General features: G+C 41.1%; 1 protein-coding gene across 1 annotated transcript in view; it reads right to left on the bottom strand.

Moving 5' to 3' along the window:
* Positions 1-16,896, bottom strand: part of GMDS (GDP-mannose 4,6-dehydratase) — a 632,017-nt gene that overhangs the window by 82,636 nt on the left and 532,485 nt on the right. The gene's annotated exons all lie outside the window — the stretch shown is intronic.

The raw sequence follows: 16,896 nt of genomic DNA on the forward strand, positions 1-16,896 counted from the left end.
ATTATAAACTACTAGTAGAATATTCCTTTTAAATTACAATCTCATAGTCTCTTCTAAGAATTCCAAGGGCACAAGAAAGAAAGGCCAGTGACTGCCAGGCACCTTCTGGGCCTCACTAGTGTTCCTTTGAGCACTGCTACCTGAAACAGCAAAAGGCCAGCAAGGGTCACATCTCTGTATGCTGCATCTCACAGCTTTGGGTTTTCTTTTAAATGTAAAAAAGAAGCACTTTCTTACATAGTAAGAAAGTGTGTGCCAGTCACATACTAAAAGGACAAAAAGCCATTGTCAGGTGCTGTGGTGATATCTTCAGCTGGGCCCTGACCCTTCCTACTCCCAGAAAAATCCCTCAAAGCATCCATGTCTGATACCTCTGTCACTGGAAAAGAGGGTGCAGTTTTCTGCTGTCCCCTGATTGCCTGAGAACCTTGTACACTGCCTCAACTCCACAGGCAGGCATGATAGGTTATGTCCCCTGAGTACACAGCAGGTCTCTGTCTGCTGGTTTATAGATTGAGGCCACTAAGTAGGTGCAAATACATCCACTGCGGCAAAGCCAAGCTGCACTGAGAAGAGGCAGAGGACAGTGTCCCTAGAACCAGAGTGCCAGCTACCCTTGTAGTACTGCTGCTGAGGGGCCTGGCTAGAAAGTGCTGAGAGTAGTTGTCCCTGGGGGTCAAGGTGCAGAAGGGCAAAGTTTTTGGGTGACCCAGTGCACGTAATCTGGGAGGAAAGTGGGAGAGGCTTCGTCGGGAAGCATGGCCTGGAAATTGGCTGTGCCACTACCACACGGCATGACCTTGGGCAAGTCACTCAGCTTCCTGGTGTCCCAATTTCCTCATCTGACATGACGACAGTGAAGATCATGTTCCCTGAGCAGCTGGAGGAAGTGACAATGAGGTTCTGTGCTGGAGAAGCCACCGTGGCAAAGGCCAGCATCTCAGAGGTACTGTTTGGCCTCTAGGATCAGGAGAAGCCCTCAGTGCTTGGAGCTGATCATCACAGATGCAAGTAGAAGTGGGCAAGTCACATGGGTGAGGGTTGGCTCCTCAGTTCCAAAGGCACGAACTCCCTCCTCTGGCTGCCCTTACATAGCTATTTAGACTGCTGCTTATATGTGAGTAGATGCAAAAAGAGGAATTTACTGAGAACTAATGCTGTAACTAGGAATTTGAGATGGGACTGAGAGTTACATTTCAAAACCAGAGCTACTGAGAGTTACATTTCAAAACCAGAGCTTGAAGTTTGGGGAGAAAACAAATGTCTCTTCTCTCAACGAATATAGTCCTTTGGTTGAGCTAAACCTGCCTAGCTCAACTGGGGCAGGGTGCCTATAGAGGAGGAGTTTTTGCCTCATGCGGTAGCTTCTGACTTAACTGCAGAATTATTTCTGGAAATTGTCAATAAAAATTACATATGTATATAAACCGATAACACAAAACCCCAAACCATACAAGTACACTTAATGTAAATGACTTTGGATCTTTAAAAATTGTTTTTATACTGCCTAAGTCCCTGAAGTCAGAGCCCGTGCTACAGCTGGATGCTTCCCAAGAATCACTGCTTGTCAACACCGCTCTTGCAGAGGAAGGCTGTTTACCTCCACTCTGCCTGTCAAGTCGACTTTGTCTCTAAATGATCTGCCTGTTATTACTACCCTCCACCAGACTGGGAAAACCATATGTCTATGTGTATATTCCTGAGAAGCTTAACCACATTACTGATGAGAACATCACAGATCTATTTGTCAACTTGGTAAAGAAATCAATCACACTGATTGATCCGATGCCTAAAACAGCTAGCTGATTTTCTTTCCCACATGTCTGCGCCATTCATTCAGTCTCTAAACCCTGAGCAGCCACCTGCTCTGTACCTGCCATGGTATATATAACCAGGTTGTGGTCAGATCTGACGGAGCTTCAGCCTATCAGAGAACTACGCAGAGACCATGCCCTCCGGGGCTTCACCAAAAACTACCAGAGAACTATGTAAGGACAACGTCCTCCGGGGCTTCACCAAAATCAACCCAAACACACACTGCCCTGACATGGCAGACATACATTTGAGGTTCCCCTTGGAAATGGTTCCCCTAGACCTGGAGCTCTCCAAGGATGGGGTTGGGGAAGCCAAGAACTATCTAGGCACAAAAATCTTGACTTCTACATTTCTATCATCAATTTAACTTTAATCAGTAAATGATCTGGTGATACTGTCAAGCTCAACATCCAGGTCCGAAGCACAGCCTCCCTTGGGGGGCGGGGTGTGAATGACTCTTATGTCCCATTGGAAAAGGGAGATGTCAAGCTCTTCCAAAGCATCCATGTGAGTTTGTGGAGGGCTTAATGACAGACTTGTGAAGGGGCTGACTACACATCATCAGAAATTGCACCAATGACAGTTTTAATCACTTGAAATGAACATTTAGAAAATACATACACCTATGAAAGGATGTGCCAAGCCAAGCAAAAACTTGGGACTGGAGAAGAAGGAAGGCAGGCCTGGCAGTTCAGCTTTGTTTTCTCAGCATGGACAGCTGGACAGGCATGATTCCCTACAACTACACACATGAGGCTGTATTCTGAGCATTTTCCCCTGCGGGGAATCAGCTTTTATCTAATGCTTCAAGAGGTGAATGAAACCAACAAGGTTAGGGACAACTGAACTGTCTGCATCACTCCCTGCCTGCAGCCCAGGGAAGAGCTGCCCCCACCTACTGAGGCCCGGCCAGCCTCAGAGCTGGCTACCTCAGGATCCCTGCAGAGGCCTACTCTGGTTTGAGGATGAGCCCTGGAAAACTGTATTTTTAACAGCTTTCTGGACGAGCCTGACATACCAGGCTTAAGAACCATGGGCTAGGGTAGCCACCCTTGATAAAGGATGCCTGCAATTCTGCTTAAAGTAGTAATACTGCCTGAGAAGAAATGGGCTTCCTCTTTAAGAACACTTGGGTAACCAACCCACACATCCACAACAGCTCTGATGATTACAGGCAAAATGAAACACATGGGTGGGAAATAAGTGGAGAAACTCATTTTGCCACTCTTTGCACTAAATCTGTGTATCTGTGGCCTGCGGTTCTGGAGATATTCCTCTGCAATTTTCGCACACGTTACGTTTAGGCATAGTTTTCCATCCACTTTGTTTATCTCTGTGCTATCAGCCTGTCTTTGCCTCTGACACCCCTGGCTGCCTGCATACCCCTTCCATACCCCCAAGTGACTCGGGAAACTTGTGGAAAGCCATCTTTTCAGTCAGATTTTGTGCAGCACGGATGAAAGTCCCTGCAGACTCTAAGGAATAAGCTGGGTGGAAGGACAGTTTTTCTTACATAGTGAAGGCCCCACCCGAGTGCCATCCAGCCGGTGGCTGCTGAGGGCGGCACTGTACAGTCCCCAGCAGAACATGGCCCGCAAGCCTCAGCCAGCCCCTCACCTGAGCCTTCATTAACAACTGACACATTTCCTCTGTTTACACGTTCATGACTGCCACCTACTCTCTAATCCTCTCCAACACTTGGAAACAGACTCTAAGATCAAGAGAAAGCTGCAAGAGATTAGAGGTTTGGGGCTTCATGGCAGACACAGAAGATGCTGGAAAAGTCAGTCAGATTAATCCAGACTCTTGGTTTGAGGAATTCTTTTCTTTGATAGTAATCACACCATTCTGCAATGCTATGGTATCTTAATCGTAAGATCTCAACATGCTTCACAAACACTAATTTAACCTCCCACTACTTTTGTGAAGTTTATCATAATCATCCTTCGCTTAGGAGATAGGGAAACTGAGATGATATATAAAGTAGAAGATATAGATAGCTAAATGAACTTTCAAGTGCTGTGTTTTTATCTTAGGTCCTAATTATTTTGACTGAAGTGTTTTTTCTTATTTCCTTCAGATGAATCAACTAATATCATTGCCAATGGTTTACATAAACAACAGAAACTGCAAAACACACATTCCTAACTTACTACCTATAACTAAACCAGGGGTGCGAAATGTCACTTCCATGGAGAGAAGATCCAGAAGATACAATGACTTATCCTCAACTCAGGTTTTCAAACAAATACCCACTTTATTTTGAAGTCTCTGATGCTGACCTCAAAGTATGAGGATATCAGAAAGTTCAGAAGTTCAGACAGAAGTTCAACTGTCTGAGAAAGTTATAAAGACAGAGAAAGGGAAAAACAAAGTGTTGAGTTCTTTAAAAAAATAGCGAGAGCATGAAAAAGGCAGAAAAGAAGAGGAGAATATGTCTAGTAAGCAATAGCTTATTAAGTTTGGATTTCAATAGAGGTTGTTAGCAGAACAACATAAATATTATTTAGTTGTAGGGATGAAGAGAAAGTGACATGAATCAGAAAGCCTGACGAATGTGTGCCGATGACTGGGGCCATGGAGACAGACACGAAGCTGTTTCTGCTGCGGAAAGCGAGAAGGCCATGTTATCATAACTGTGCTTCTCCCAAAGCAACACACCCGTAAGCCCAGACTATGTAGAATCCAGCCATGGATGTCAGACTGACAAGTTAGAGGAAATGTGGTGGATCCACAGTGGCTGCTCTCAAGGACACAGATTCTATTTTATGCTTTGCCAGATAAACCCACAGGCCAGGGGGTATGCGCTAGCCTTTTCATAAGTATGCTAAGTCAAACCACCATTAAAACCATTCCCCTGGCCACTGCACTCTCTGTGGGGTGAGGTGTCCTTGCCTCCACTGGACTTTGACGTGTGTTATCTTTTCACCTCCTTTCTGGGATCAGTTGGTGATTGCTCAGCACCACATGTGACAACTAGGCACAGGCCCTGGGCGCTCCCGGCACCCACCACCTGCCCACGCTGGGATCCAGTGCTGGTGCTGTTTGCTCTGCGTCTCCACCCTGTGGCTCCCTCCCACTGCCCACCCCCGCCAGCTGAAAGAAGAGACAATGTATTGGCACTGACAGCCATCCCCATCCTACCTTTGGGACAAGTGGGAGGTGCTGATGCATGAAGATAATATTCCATCTTGCCAATAGGCAAACAGTCTTTGGATCAACGGACTACACACACACACACACACACACACACACACACACACACACACACGTGTGTGCTGCATTTTACAGATGTGCCAACCGGCATGAAATTGGCTTTTCTCTCATCTCAATTTGGCAGCATGAAGCACAAGCACCTCAAAGGAAAATCAACAACTGTTTTTGTTCATATTCTCTTCTCTTTTTCTCATTCATCTGATCCTTGGACCAATTTAAGTTCTTATTTTTCACATCCTCACTGTAAGTTAATGATTTTGGAAAGAGACACATCCTCAATCAGGCCATTTCTCTTCATGTGGGAAACCTAGTATTTTTTTAAAAACTGTAGTTAGATACTTGTTTTAGAAAACATATACAAAGACTATTCTAGTGCGTTTAACTGAATTTTTCACCAAAATGGATGTGCAAAGAGAAAGACAGTGTATACCTTATTAGAAAAATCTCAATAAGCCCAACACTTTTTCAGAAATTTAAAAAATGTTGTTCTAAATGACTATCATCTTATACAATCATATATTTAAGTTCTTTGCACTTAACATTAAAAAAAACAAAAATGAGAAAAACACTGGAGATTCTAAGTGATTAAAAAAAAGTATTATCATGCCACCAAGTTTCTGGAAGACCTTGGTTCCATAATATAACTACCAGCCGTTATGGTCATTCACGGAGTGGAACTTATTTTTCACTTTTTAATTCAGAAGTTTTTAGAGTAGCAGAGAAACATGTGATGGGGAAAGCCAGAGAACAGAGTGTCTTTTATGCTAGGTGACACTTTGTTCCACAAATATAGCCTCAGAGTGGGTAAAGGAAAGATGGCATCTGTCAATAGGGCATTTCTTATCGAGGCTCAGAGCTGGAAAAGCCCCCAGTTAGCAGGCGTACTCTCTTCAGACAGAAGCAACCTAGGATGGCTTTTGCACATGCACTATTGTTAGTGTTGTCCGCCAAGACTTCAAGACACCACAAGGTTTTCACACAGTGTGCATGCTGTGGAATGAATGCACAGGGCCCTGGTGGCCTAAAGGATAGAGTCAGGCGGCAGTGGCTGTAATTTGGCATCCCTGGGTCTTCCTATTGAAAGGAGCCAGGGAGCATGTCTGGAGTGCTGAGCTTGTGTGAGCAGTTGGGATTATCAAGAAAGGTGCAGAGACGGAAGTGGAGAAACAAACAGAACCTATAAAAATAGGAGTTTCAGAACAGATGAAGAAAAACATAGAGAACATCAGCAAAAACACGAGGAGACAGGAAAGTGGCAGAAAATGAAAACTAATGAAAAGGCATGTACAGAGATAAAGGAACAGAAACGAAATATGAACTGTTCAGAGGCTGAATATACAAGTTTAAGTTGTGAATGAACTTAACACTCATCTTGCCATGAAATCTCAACTAGAAAGAAAGAGGAACATTATTATTTCTATTTTCTTTGCTATTTGGAATATCGTTCTCCAATAGTTTAATGCACTGGTTTGAATAATTTTGGTTCTATCAGAGCTGGGTGTAAAGCGTAAGAATGATTCTTTGGGGATGTGCACATCCATTCATTCATTCTTTATCCCCTAACGATAAGCCAGGTAGTCTCCAACGTCCTCAGATGTCATTCTTCCCCCAAGACTCCAGGTGGAAACAACACATCGCAATGCAATGGGACAAGTGGTAAGTGCCGACCCTGCCTCGGGGAATAGGCGCAGGCTGCACCAAGCAGCTGACATATGCGCAGGGTCTTGTGACTAATATTTTACCAGTTTTTTCAACGTGCCCACTGAGATCAGTGGGAAAATATTCATTGTTACGTTGCAGCAGGAAAAAGAGAAGTAAGGAGAGGTAAGGAACTTTAAGAAAACTTCAAAAGTCTGAGAGCTAGGAATAAAAGGTGATGAGATATATCCCTTTAAAAGTTATAATGCAAGCCAGTAGACATACTCAAACTGCCACTATACTTTTTTAATTTTAGAATTTCGATTAGGGACTATAGTACTTTCTAATCCTCCAAAGCAAAAACTGATTCAGAAACAAATACATTTTACTAACTTCAACACCTTAGTAACTTGCCTTAGAGAAAATGACATATTCCCCAAAATTCAAACAACTGGTTTTAGATGATGATGTTAGGCACATTTTCTCCACTGACCTCTTTTCAAAAAATAATAGAAACAGCCTGAATTTAAAATGTAGTGTCTTTTTAATACTACTATGAAAAACATTCACACAGAATTTCATTCTCAATAAAATCCCTGTAAAATAGGGGAAAACTGTAAAGTCAAAGAATATGTAAAAAATATATAAAACATCTTTAGATTGATTTTCCCTGAGTGACTGTTAAGGATCCATGTTTATGATACAAACAAATTTCTCTTATGAAAGTAAGGCCCTCCCTACTCCTGGCTCTGCTTTTTAATCACTACAACAGCTGGGAACTGTTTAAGAATTTGTCTCAAACACAAAACTTGTTTAACTAACTTAATGGAACAGGTGAGAAGACACTCTTCCAGAATTTGAACCCAGCAGGGGTCAGATGGCAAGTATCAAAAGACAGATTAGTGGTATCAGAAATAGTGGCTATGTGGCATTTAATGATGACATATGGCTGGTTTTAAGGCTTGTGATAGCAATAAAGAAAATAGAAGACAAAAATAAAGGAGGAGCGGCTCAGCTGCCACACAGAGGCTGGAGGCGAGGCAGTGGAGGGGTGCCCTCCACTGAGTGAGTGAAGGCCCAGCCAGGGCAGGGCGTGATGATATTGGCTCCACCAACCTTGCTTCTCAGGGTTCCCGAGCTGGGCCACCCACCCACTCCACCTGCCAGAGTCCTTGCCCATGTCTCTGTTCATGCTGCTGGTTCATTCCCACAGCACTTCCTGCCCCAATTGTGAACTCCCTCCCAGTTCCTACACCCCGTCTCCCCACTCTCTCTTTTAAGCACAGATCTTTCCAAAGCCCTGCTCTAAAAGTCCCCTTCATTGGGAAGTCTGTCCTTGTCCCTCTGCCTGATGTTTCCTCAGGCCCAAGTACAGCCTGTCCTTATTTCTAGTTGCCCGAATATAAGAGTGGTGTTTTCTGAGGATGTACATTAGGCAATTTTAAATAGATGATGCACCAGAGTCTTCCACTTTGGTTTCCTCCTCAAAGTGATTAAAACCTGCTGTCCATTCCACTGAAAACACTAACTCAGCACTGGTTCAAAGTGATTAACTTGGTGTTCTCTGCCAAGAGAAAACCTTATTATCCAAGAACCCTGGAGCCTCCACAAGGAAGGTGGCTTTGCCTGCACCTTGATTTAGCCCAGTAGGACTCTGTTTGGTCTTCTGACCTCCAGAACTGTAAGACAATGAATTTGGGTAGTTTAAAGCCACTAAGTTTGTGATTATTTGTTAAAGCAGCAATAGTAAATCTAAAATCCAATATAGATTTTAGACTATCAAAGTGATACCAAGCTGGTTCTAGGAAGCAAATACAAAGATGGGGTTTTGCAGAAAGGTTTCCAAGGGAGAAGCATGGTGGATGATCGGCAGGTAAAGTGAAAGCAGATGATAGCCTAAGGTCTTCCTTGGTGGCTGCTCTCTAGCCTACTGGGGATACGGCGGTTCTAGGAGGTGCCATAGAGCTTGCTGGGTCTCAGTGCCTATCACGTTCCCTAGAAACATACCGTTTAGGCAGAATCAGCAGTCGATCATCAATTCAACACATCCCTACCTTCTACCACGATCATCCTTCCTACCCCTGGATCAAGAAGTACACAGCTGGCGGTACTAAGGAACAAGTAATTTTTTCTGCATGAAACTCTATAGGTATAAACAAAATAAATATTTAAATAAAAAAATGTCAGGAGTTGAAGAGCTCAAAGTATCCTTTCAGAAGATGTCTTTTGATAATTAATAATTTCACAGCAGTATATGGTAATGATAATTAATAATGATGACTAATAAAAATGACACTATGCAGCACAAAGTACCCTACACTTACAAAAGCCCTTTCATCTTTAAGAATTCGAAAATGCTTTGCAACCTGACTTCCAGGACCTAGTGATTTGAAATCGGGCCTCTGCTTGCCCCCTGAAACTGTTTTCCCTGGATTGAGATGAAGTAATCATCTGTCGATTAATGTAAAGTCTTTGGTATTAGCCCTTTACACATGAGTTGGGCCCTATGGCTCTTGGATACAAGTGCTTGGTTTGTGCATTCTGTGAATTCTTAACCTACTTTTTCAAAATATGTTTCTGAGACTTACCTCATGGAATTCAAATTTGCCAGGCTCTTCAACCAGCTCCCTGTGCACCCTCTTCTTTCCCCCAGAAATGCTCTTTTAGGGAGTTTATGTATGTCAGGATTTCAACTGTCACCTCTTGCACATCTAGCCCTAGCCCTGACCTCTTTTCCATACACCAGGCCTCCAGCTCCAACTGCCTCCCTAATTTTGCTGCACAGATATCTCCAAAGCACCAGGAGTGTGACAGAACACCTCAACACCTCCCCCTGCGGAACAAGTCTTCTCGATGGATCTCTGATCTGGGCTCTGGCATCATCACCTGCCCACCACCCTGCAGGGTTCAGCCTCTGTGCTGGGAGTCACCCTCAGCTCTGTCTTCTCTTCCACAAGCCCTTGGACCAATCTGATTCCATGGTCTCCATCTCTGCCATGTTCTGGCACCTGTCAGTGCTTCTCTCACCTGGGCCGCCTGGTTCGGTGAGTCCCTTGTTACAGCTTCAAGGCTGCTCCCCTGCCTTTCATCTGAAAGTTTCTATTGGACAGGACCTTATCTCATCTATCTTTATATTTCTTGGTGTTAGAATGGGACTTACTTCCATAGTAATGGAATGTTCAATAAACATTCTTTTCAAACTGAATGTTAAGACCTCAACCGCATATTTTATTTTCATATATACTGACATATATCTGAGAAGCTGAAGATAAATCAGAATTATATTTTAAATGTATGTGGTCAATGTACTACCTAAAAGATTCCTGTAATAAATCCTAAAAACTGCAGAGACTTTTACTACCTACACAAAAATTATTTATTTTTTTAGTTTAGATATTCTTATACTAGGTTTTCACAGCAAGGCACACCCGATTTACCCAGGAAACTAGCAAATTGATGACAGCATTACAAAGTGTCTTGATCTTTTATTAAGGACGTTTCTATTTCTGAATAACAGCTGAATGAAACTGGGTGTTTACTGATGGGCCAAACCTGTTAAGCACTAAATGTCTGGGAGGCAGATGAGAGCTACGAAGTTGGGAAGGAAGCCCGGCAGTGGTGAGTTTTTACCTTTGCTACTAGGTGTAACAGTGGATAGAGAAGCCAGCCAGGCATGAGCCACACGTGTGGGCAGTGAGGCCAGAGAAGGCATGCAGAGTGAGAGAAAAGTGGAGCAGAGCCCACGGTAGATGGGCACAGACTATACTTCAGCCCCAGAATATTTTGGTGCCTGCAGAGCAACTGTTTTCAGGTAAGAAGGTGTTTGGAAAACAATCAAATTTGATAAGGAATAATTAACTTTATTGAGAGCATGAGGCAGAACATGGTGAAAGAAACCACAGGGTGAAAGAAACCATAGGCAGTAATATCTGTGAAATCTCCATGAACACAGATTTTTGGATTGCTGTTATTCTGGAAGATAAATATGGCTTGGTATAGAACAGGAAAAGCATTGCTGATTTGTCAAAAATATATATAAAAATAAAGAGGATTTTTTAGATTCCAGAATATAGAGCTCATTGGCTAAAGTAAAGATGAAAATAAAGATGGACCAGGTAATCACATCAGGGATGAATGGATCTCTCATAAGTAATTCTACTCTTTGGGTGACCTACATCAGAGCTACTTTAGGTAGAAGCTGAGCTCAACAACTAATTGCTCCTCCTATGGAAAGTTGATGCAGATGCTCAAATAAACTTTTAAGATAATAAAAAAGATTTTGGAACTTATTTTGTAGATATCAATAAGTCTACATTATGATTATAAATGAGGACACTCAGTCATTACCTAAATAGCTTTATGGAAAAAAGGTACAGATGTTATAGGAATTCCCTGTTGGTCCAAGTAATGAACGTATCTACATTAGGAATACCAGAGAGTCTTAAGAATAAATCCAAAAATATTCTTAAATAAGGGAATATGCATAGCTTTGTACAGCCATAAAGATTTTTGAGTCTTTAATGACATCATTTTAATTTAGATCTGATCATAAGAAAGGAAACTTCAAGGAAAAAAGGAGGAAGTTGGGGGTATTATAATCAGTACACAATTACTATTTCATTAGCTATGAAATGCTCTCAAGTGGGGAGAGCAACCGAGGAAAGATCCCAGGCTTCAGGAGGAATGTTATATGGCCCTGGGGGTTTTGTATGTGATCCTGTGAAGTATGAAAAACATACAGTGGAATATTAAGGAATCAACTGAAGAGGCTGAAACTTAAAGCTCCCTTGGTTAAGCCCAAGGAAGGAAAAGGGCAGGAAAGGCCAATGTGATTAAGGAAGGATATAAAGATTAGTATGAGGAGCCTAAGAGGGAGGCTTAAAATATATAAACAGTGATTTAGAGATATAAACTATTTATAAAATACAAGAAGTAAGAAGTTCAGAGAATAATTACAAAAGAGGAAGCATTCTGATCGGCATTCCACATCACTGTGGTCTGTTCGTTATGAGAGCAGAGGATGCCAGGAAATTAAAATTGGAAGGGACCTTCCAGAATGAGTAGTCTCACCTCTCTTTCTGCAGGCCCAAGAGTGCAGGAAGAAAGGCGCTCATCCTTAATCTGCTCTCTCCACATCCTCTGACCCTAGCTCCCCCTATTCAGAGAAAAGAACAAAGAAGAGCAGGGGTGGAGGGGAGGATTAGAGCCTTAGAGGTCAGAAGGAGCAGGACCAGGAGGGATGGACTGGCTTCTAACAGAGCTGGTACAGATGAAGGGATAGAGTAGGGGGATCTAATTTCCTGCTTTGGGAGGGGAAGTGTGAGAAGGTGGTGAGAATAGTTATGGTAGAAAAGGGGGACAGTTTCAGGACAAAAGGCCAGGCTGGTGAGTGTGTTGAGGGCTTTTCACCCCCAAATGCAGAGACAGAGCTGAGGGAAGCTCTGACTGGTATTTATATAAGTCCTCTGATGACAGATCAGGTTGCTGAGGTCTGGAAAGTGTTACATATCATTATTCTAAACAGGGCTATGAGATACAGCAAGCAATTATAGGCCATTTAACTTAACATCATTTACAGAAAAATATTAGGAAAAGTTTGTGGGGGGGGATGGTGGGGAGGACAACTCGACAAGCATATGGTAATTTGATTAGAAACAGGCCACATGTTTATACTGGAGGAAGGTGTTGTTTTAACTAGCTTGTTGGACTTCTTTGAAGTTATTGCTTTCTTAGTTCTAGGTTTTAACCCATGATTTTTATCCTGATATCTATAAAGATTAGGAATAAATATCAGATATCTAAGTAAATAAAAACCATTCACAACTGAGGAGACTAAAAATACAATGGGAAGAAAAACGAACGTTAAAGACAAATGAAGCAAGGAAAAAAATTTAGTAAACATCAGCTAGTAGAGTTAAATAAAGCCAAGATACTTTTCATGAAAAATACTTGATTTGGGTCTGTGAATGTGTCCCCTTACACCACTTCCTATGATGCTCTGCAGAAAAAAAGGGACTTTTTGTTTATTTGACTGAAAAATTATCTTTGCTTTTGTTTGTTTGTTTTGCCTCTTTAGTGTATTGATCATTTGATGTGGTTAAAATTTTGGCACATTAGGATGAATACTTCATTAATTCTTTGTAAATTTTTTAAGTTAAAAATTCTCAAATAAGAAGAAGATACATTTGTAGTTATTTTATATACATTAATAGGTCGATAGCAATTTTCTCATATTTACACAGTATTTCTGTATTACTGAATAGCTACTGAACTTTCAGAAGAGGATCAGAAATGCCTTTAAAAAACAAGCATTTAAAAAAATGCATGAGACCTGATGTGTCCTCACTACTTTTTTCCCAATTTTTTTTTCAAATGTTTGCTAGAAGCTTCACATATGTTTTGTTATCTATTTTTGGCTGATTAGTCTACATAATTCACTAATAATGCCATTCTACTTCTTCAAAGATCCTGGATTCCAGGAACTGCTATCATTTCTGCATCTGCAATCTCCACAAGGGTGGGAACTGTATCCGTTTTGTTCATCATTGTACTCCTAGGGTCTAGCACAGTATTTGATAAATATTCAGTGAATGAATAAATGATTAAGAACAACAATAACACTGGATATTTACTCTGTGCCAGACACTGTACTAATAGGTACTCTGCATAACTGACTCTGCTAATTCTCCAATAATTCTTTGAAAAAATTACTATTACTAATCTCATTTTTAAAGATGAGGGAACAGAGGCACTGAGAAGTTAAGGAACTTGCCTAAGGTCACACAGCTAGTCATCGACATGTTTCAAACTCCGGCAGTGTGGCCAGCAGGCTGACATTTAAGCATAATACCACTTCCTCTCCAAGAATGAATATACAATGCAATAAATCTGTGCGTCAATGTATGCATGTACAGAAAACTATACACAAGACAGAGGTCTTAAGTGGCACAGAACTCAAATAGTAATGTTATTATCAACCAATACCAGAATTCAGGAGTGATGGAAAATTTGAAGTCTAATTTCTAGGATCAAGCTCTGTGGTAACAAACCTCTGTAGGCAGAGTAGCAAAAAATATTGCTCAATTGAGCTCTAATTGGCTGCTGGAGCTTTCAAAACTTCACATTGGTACAAAAGTGATATTTAAGGTTTTGAGGCACTAAATCAATGAGGAAAAGAAATTACCGGTACGTGTGTTACTATGCCCTCTTTGGAATCACTAGTGGCCTCTTTGGGACTAGTACCTGCCTTTGCTGAAAGGGCCATTCTTAAGACCATTCTGAGTGTTATTTAAAACACAATATTAAGCTCTGTTTTCCTCTAGTCTTGTAGGAAATTAGTGTTCTTAGAACTGATGTGTCCTCACCACCTTTTTTTTTTTTTTTTTTTTTTTTTTTTTTTTTTCAAATTTTCTTTATGGTATTTTTTTCTCCTATCAGTCATTCTGAAATGATTCTAAGATGCAGTTATTGGTTTGAGTGTTCCTCTGCGCAGGAGATCCTGGGGGATAGATGACCTAAGCTGATCAGTGAAAGCACTTTAACAGACCATAGGAAGAATAAGAAGAAGCCTTTGGCATGTGCAGGATGGACTGAGAACCTGAGAAGGGAAAGATACAGTTTAGATGTGAGAAAATTCCACATCTACCCCAAGCTGAGTGTGGATAAACCTTGGAGAAGCTTGGTGCATTTCAGGACTCATACAAAATGACTGTAGACTCTTGGTTGTTGGGGCCTCACACCTAAGTAAAAGGTTATTTACAATGTAGTCTCCAGTTCTGGTTACCTTTCAACTGGAAGAATATTCTCACCCCTAAGGCAACTCAACAGGAGGCTGTCAAGTTGATCCAAGTTTTAGGAAAACTTGTTGTTCTGAGGAATGAGGTTAAAAGTTTAGTCTTAACATACAAGAAAAGCTTACCCAGTGGAGTATTAAGTTGAAGTGGAGTGAATGAAATTAATGCAGCCTAGAGGCTTAGAAAGATGAAATGTAGTTCAAGATTCCAAATTGGACAGTAAAGGGAAGCTCAGGAGAGAGCTAGATCAGTGGAAAAATAAAGCAAGCTTATGAAATCAGACACCACTCTTATATTCAAAGAATGCTAGTGTCAACAGAGCTGCAGAACAGGTATGATGATAGCATTTGAATGAACAAAAGAAACGGGAGGGATGCGGTGTCGGTCACAGCAGGAAAGAGGGTCGATGCGGATTCAAGAACAGTCTTGTTAGTACGAGGGTCCTTTTCCTGTTCAGTGAATTCTTTTGTTCTGTGTCCTTATCAATCCCACACCTTGCTTAAGTAAGAATGACAGACAAGCTATTCTTAATGACTTCCTAGCTTTTGAAACTATTTTGGTGTCAGAGAGGGAAAGAACCACATTTAAGTTGTGAAAATTGAGGTTTCTGTTGGCTTAGTAAATTTCCTTCTCCGAGATGGCCATTTTTGTTTGTGGAGACAGAAATGCATTTGCCCAAATATGTGATCTGTGCAACGTTCCAGACAACTGACATCTGTCGCACCTTACCAGGCCAGAGAGACAAATGGCAACACAGCTCAGGGCTCCAGCCGGCAATCCTTGCTACGTCAGCACAGCGTGGCTGGCATCTTCCTCCCTGAGGGCCAGTACACATCCTCTCCTAGGCACACCCACTCTCCATTAGCACCGGGAACAATTGTTCACTGTGTCAGCGCCCCGGCCACGCCCTTCGTCCAGACAATGCACAACTCCACAGCCCTACCTCTCCCAAGCACTGGTTACTTCCTTTCCTTTCTGTTTCCTCCTGTGTGTAGACTGGATGAAATACAGTTTTTTCCTTCTGTCTGAAACAGGACATTTTAAAGAGTGGTAAAAGATGACTGACTCACTTTCGGTCTCTCCTCACTTGGGTTTTCCTAATCTCTCCAAGTTTGTACAACAGATAGGAATTTGGTTCAGAACATAGGGAAAACAGGCTCAAAAAAATTCAATTTTCACAGTGAATGTTCACGAGGCAACTATCCCATACGAATGTTTCTCTCTAAAGATGATGCTTTCTATCATCTTTAGGTATATTTCATATGTTGACTTTTGTCTCCATGGTGAGGGTGGACCACATTAAAGCAATAACAGCAAGTTAGGCAGCTTTCTAAATTTAGGAAAGGAGGATGTATTTTTTTTTTTTTATTTTTTAATTTTTAAATGCATATTATTTATTAAGTAGACTATAAGATTCTGATAACTGTTAATAATTTGTTAAATACAGTCTTATGTAAATGGTAATTTCAAAATCATGCAGTGAAATATCTATAAAATATTTATAGTGATTCCTTAGGACATTGAACATTTTGTGTGTGTATTCAAGTATGTTCAAATTGTGTATTTTTATTTTCTTAAAGCAATTACAGTGTATTAGACAAATTTCTTTTGCCTTTTTTTCTTATTTGTGTTTAACAGAGAAAATATTTTTAGGGGTCAGCATTAAAACAATCTTTTTCATTACTAAGGATATATTTAAATGTTTTGAAAATGAAAAAAATCATTATGAAATTAGGGAGTAAGATAATTGAAAAAAATAGGCTTTAATAATTTATAATTAATTATTGTGCTTCTATCTTTTTTGCATCAATACAAATAGAAAAGCTTATTATTGAACAGTGGGTTGTAAAGTTAAAAGCTTGGACATTAGACTTGGTCAGATCTGGGTTGTAATCCATGCACCTGTGACTTTTAATCTGTGATCTCACAGAAACTTGATGAATTTTAGTGTTTTCTTTCACCTGGGGCAACATGACGTCCCATTCCAAATATGGCATAAATGTTGGCAGGAAACAGAGACCCATATAAACCAAACACTGGGTGCACAGATGAATGCTAACAACCATTTTTTAACACAGGAATGTCTGTATTTAGAAATTCACCCATCCATCTAGCAATCAGTCAGTATGTATTAAGTACCTATCTTGTTATAGCCTCGTTTTTTGTTTTTTTTTTAGGATGGAGTTTCGCTCTTGTTGCCCAGGCTGAAGTACAATGGCACGATCTTAGCTCACTGCAACCTCTGTCTTCTGGGTTCAACAATTCTCATGCCTGTCTCCCAAGTAGCTGGAATTACAGGCATGCGCCACCATGCCCGGCTAATTTTGTATTTTTAGTAGAGATGGAGTTTCTCCATGTTGGTCTCAAACTCCTGACTTCAGGTGATATGCCCGCCTTTACCTCCCAAAGTGCTGGGATTATAGGCATGAACCAC

Source organism: Saimiri boliviensis, chromosome 4 (assembly GCF_048565385.1).
Source record: "Saimiri boliviensis isolate mSaiBol1 chromosome 4, mSaiBol1.pri, whole genome shotgun sequence".
NCBI lineage: Eukaryota > Metazoa > Chordata > Mammalia > Primates > Cebidae > Saimiri > Saimiri boliviensis.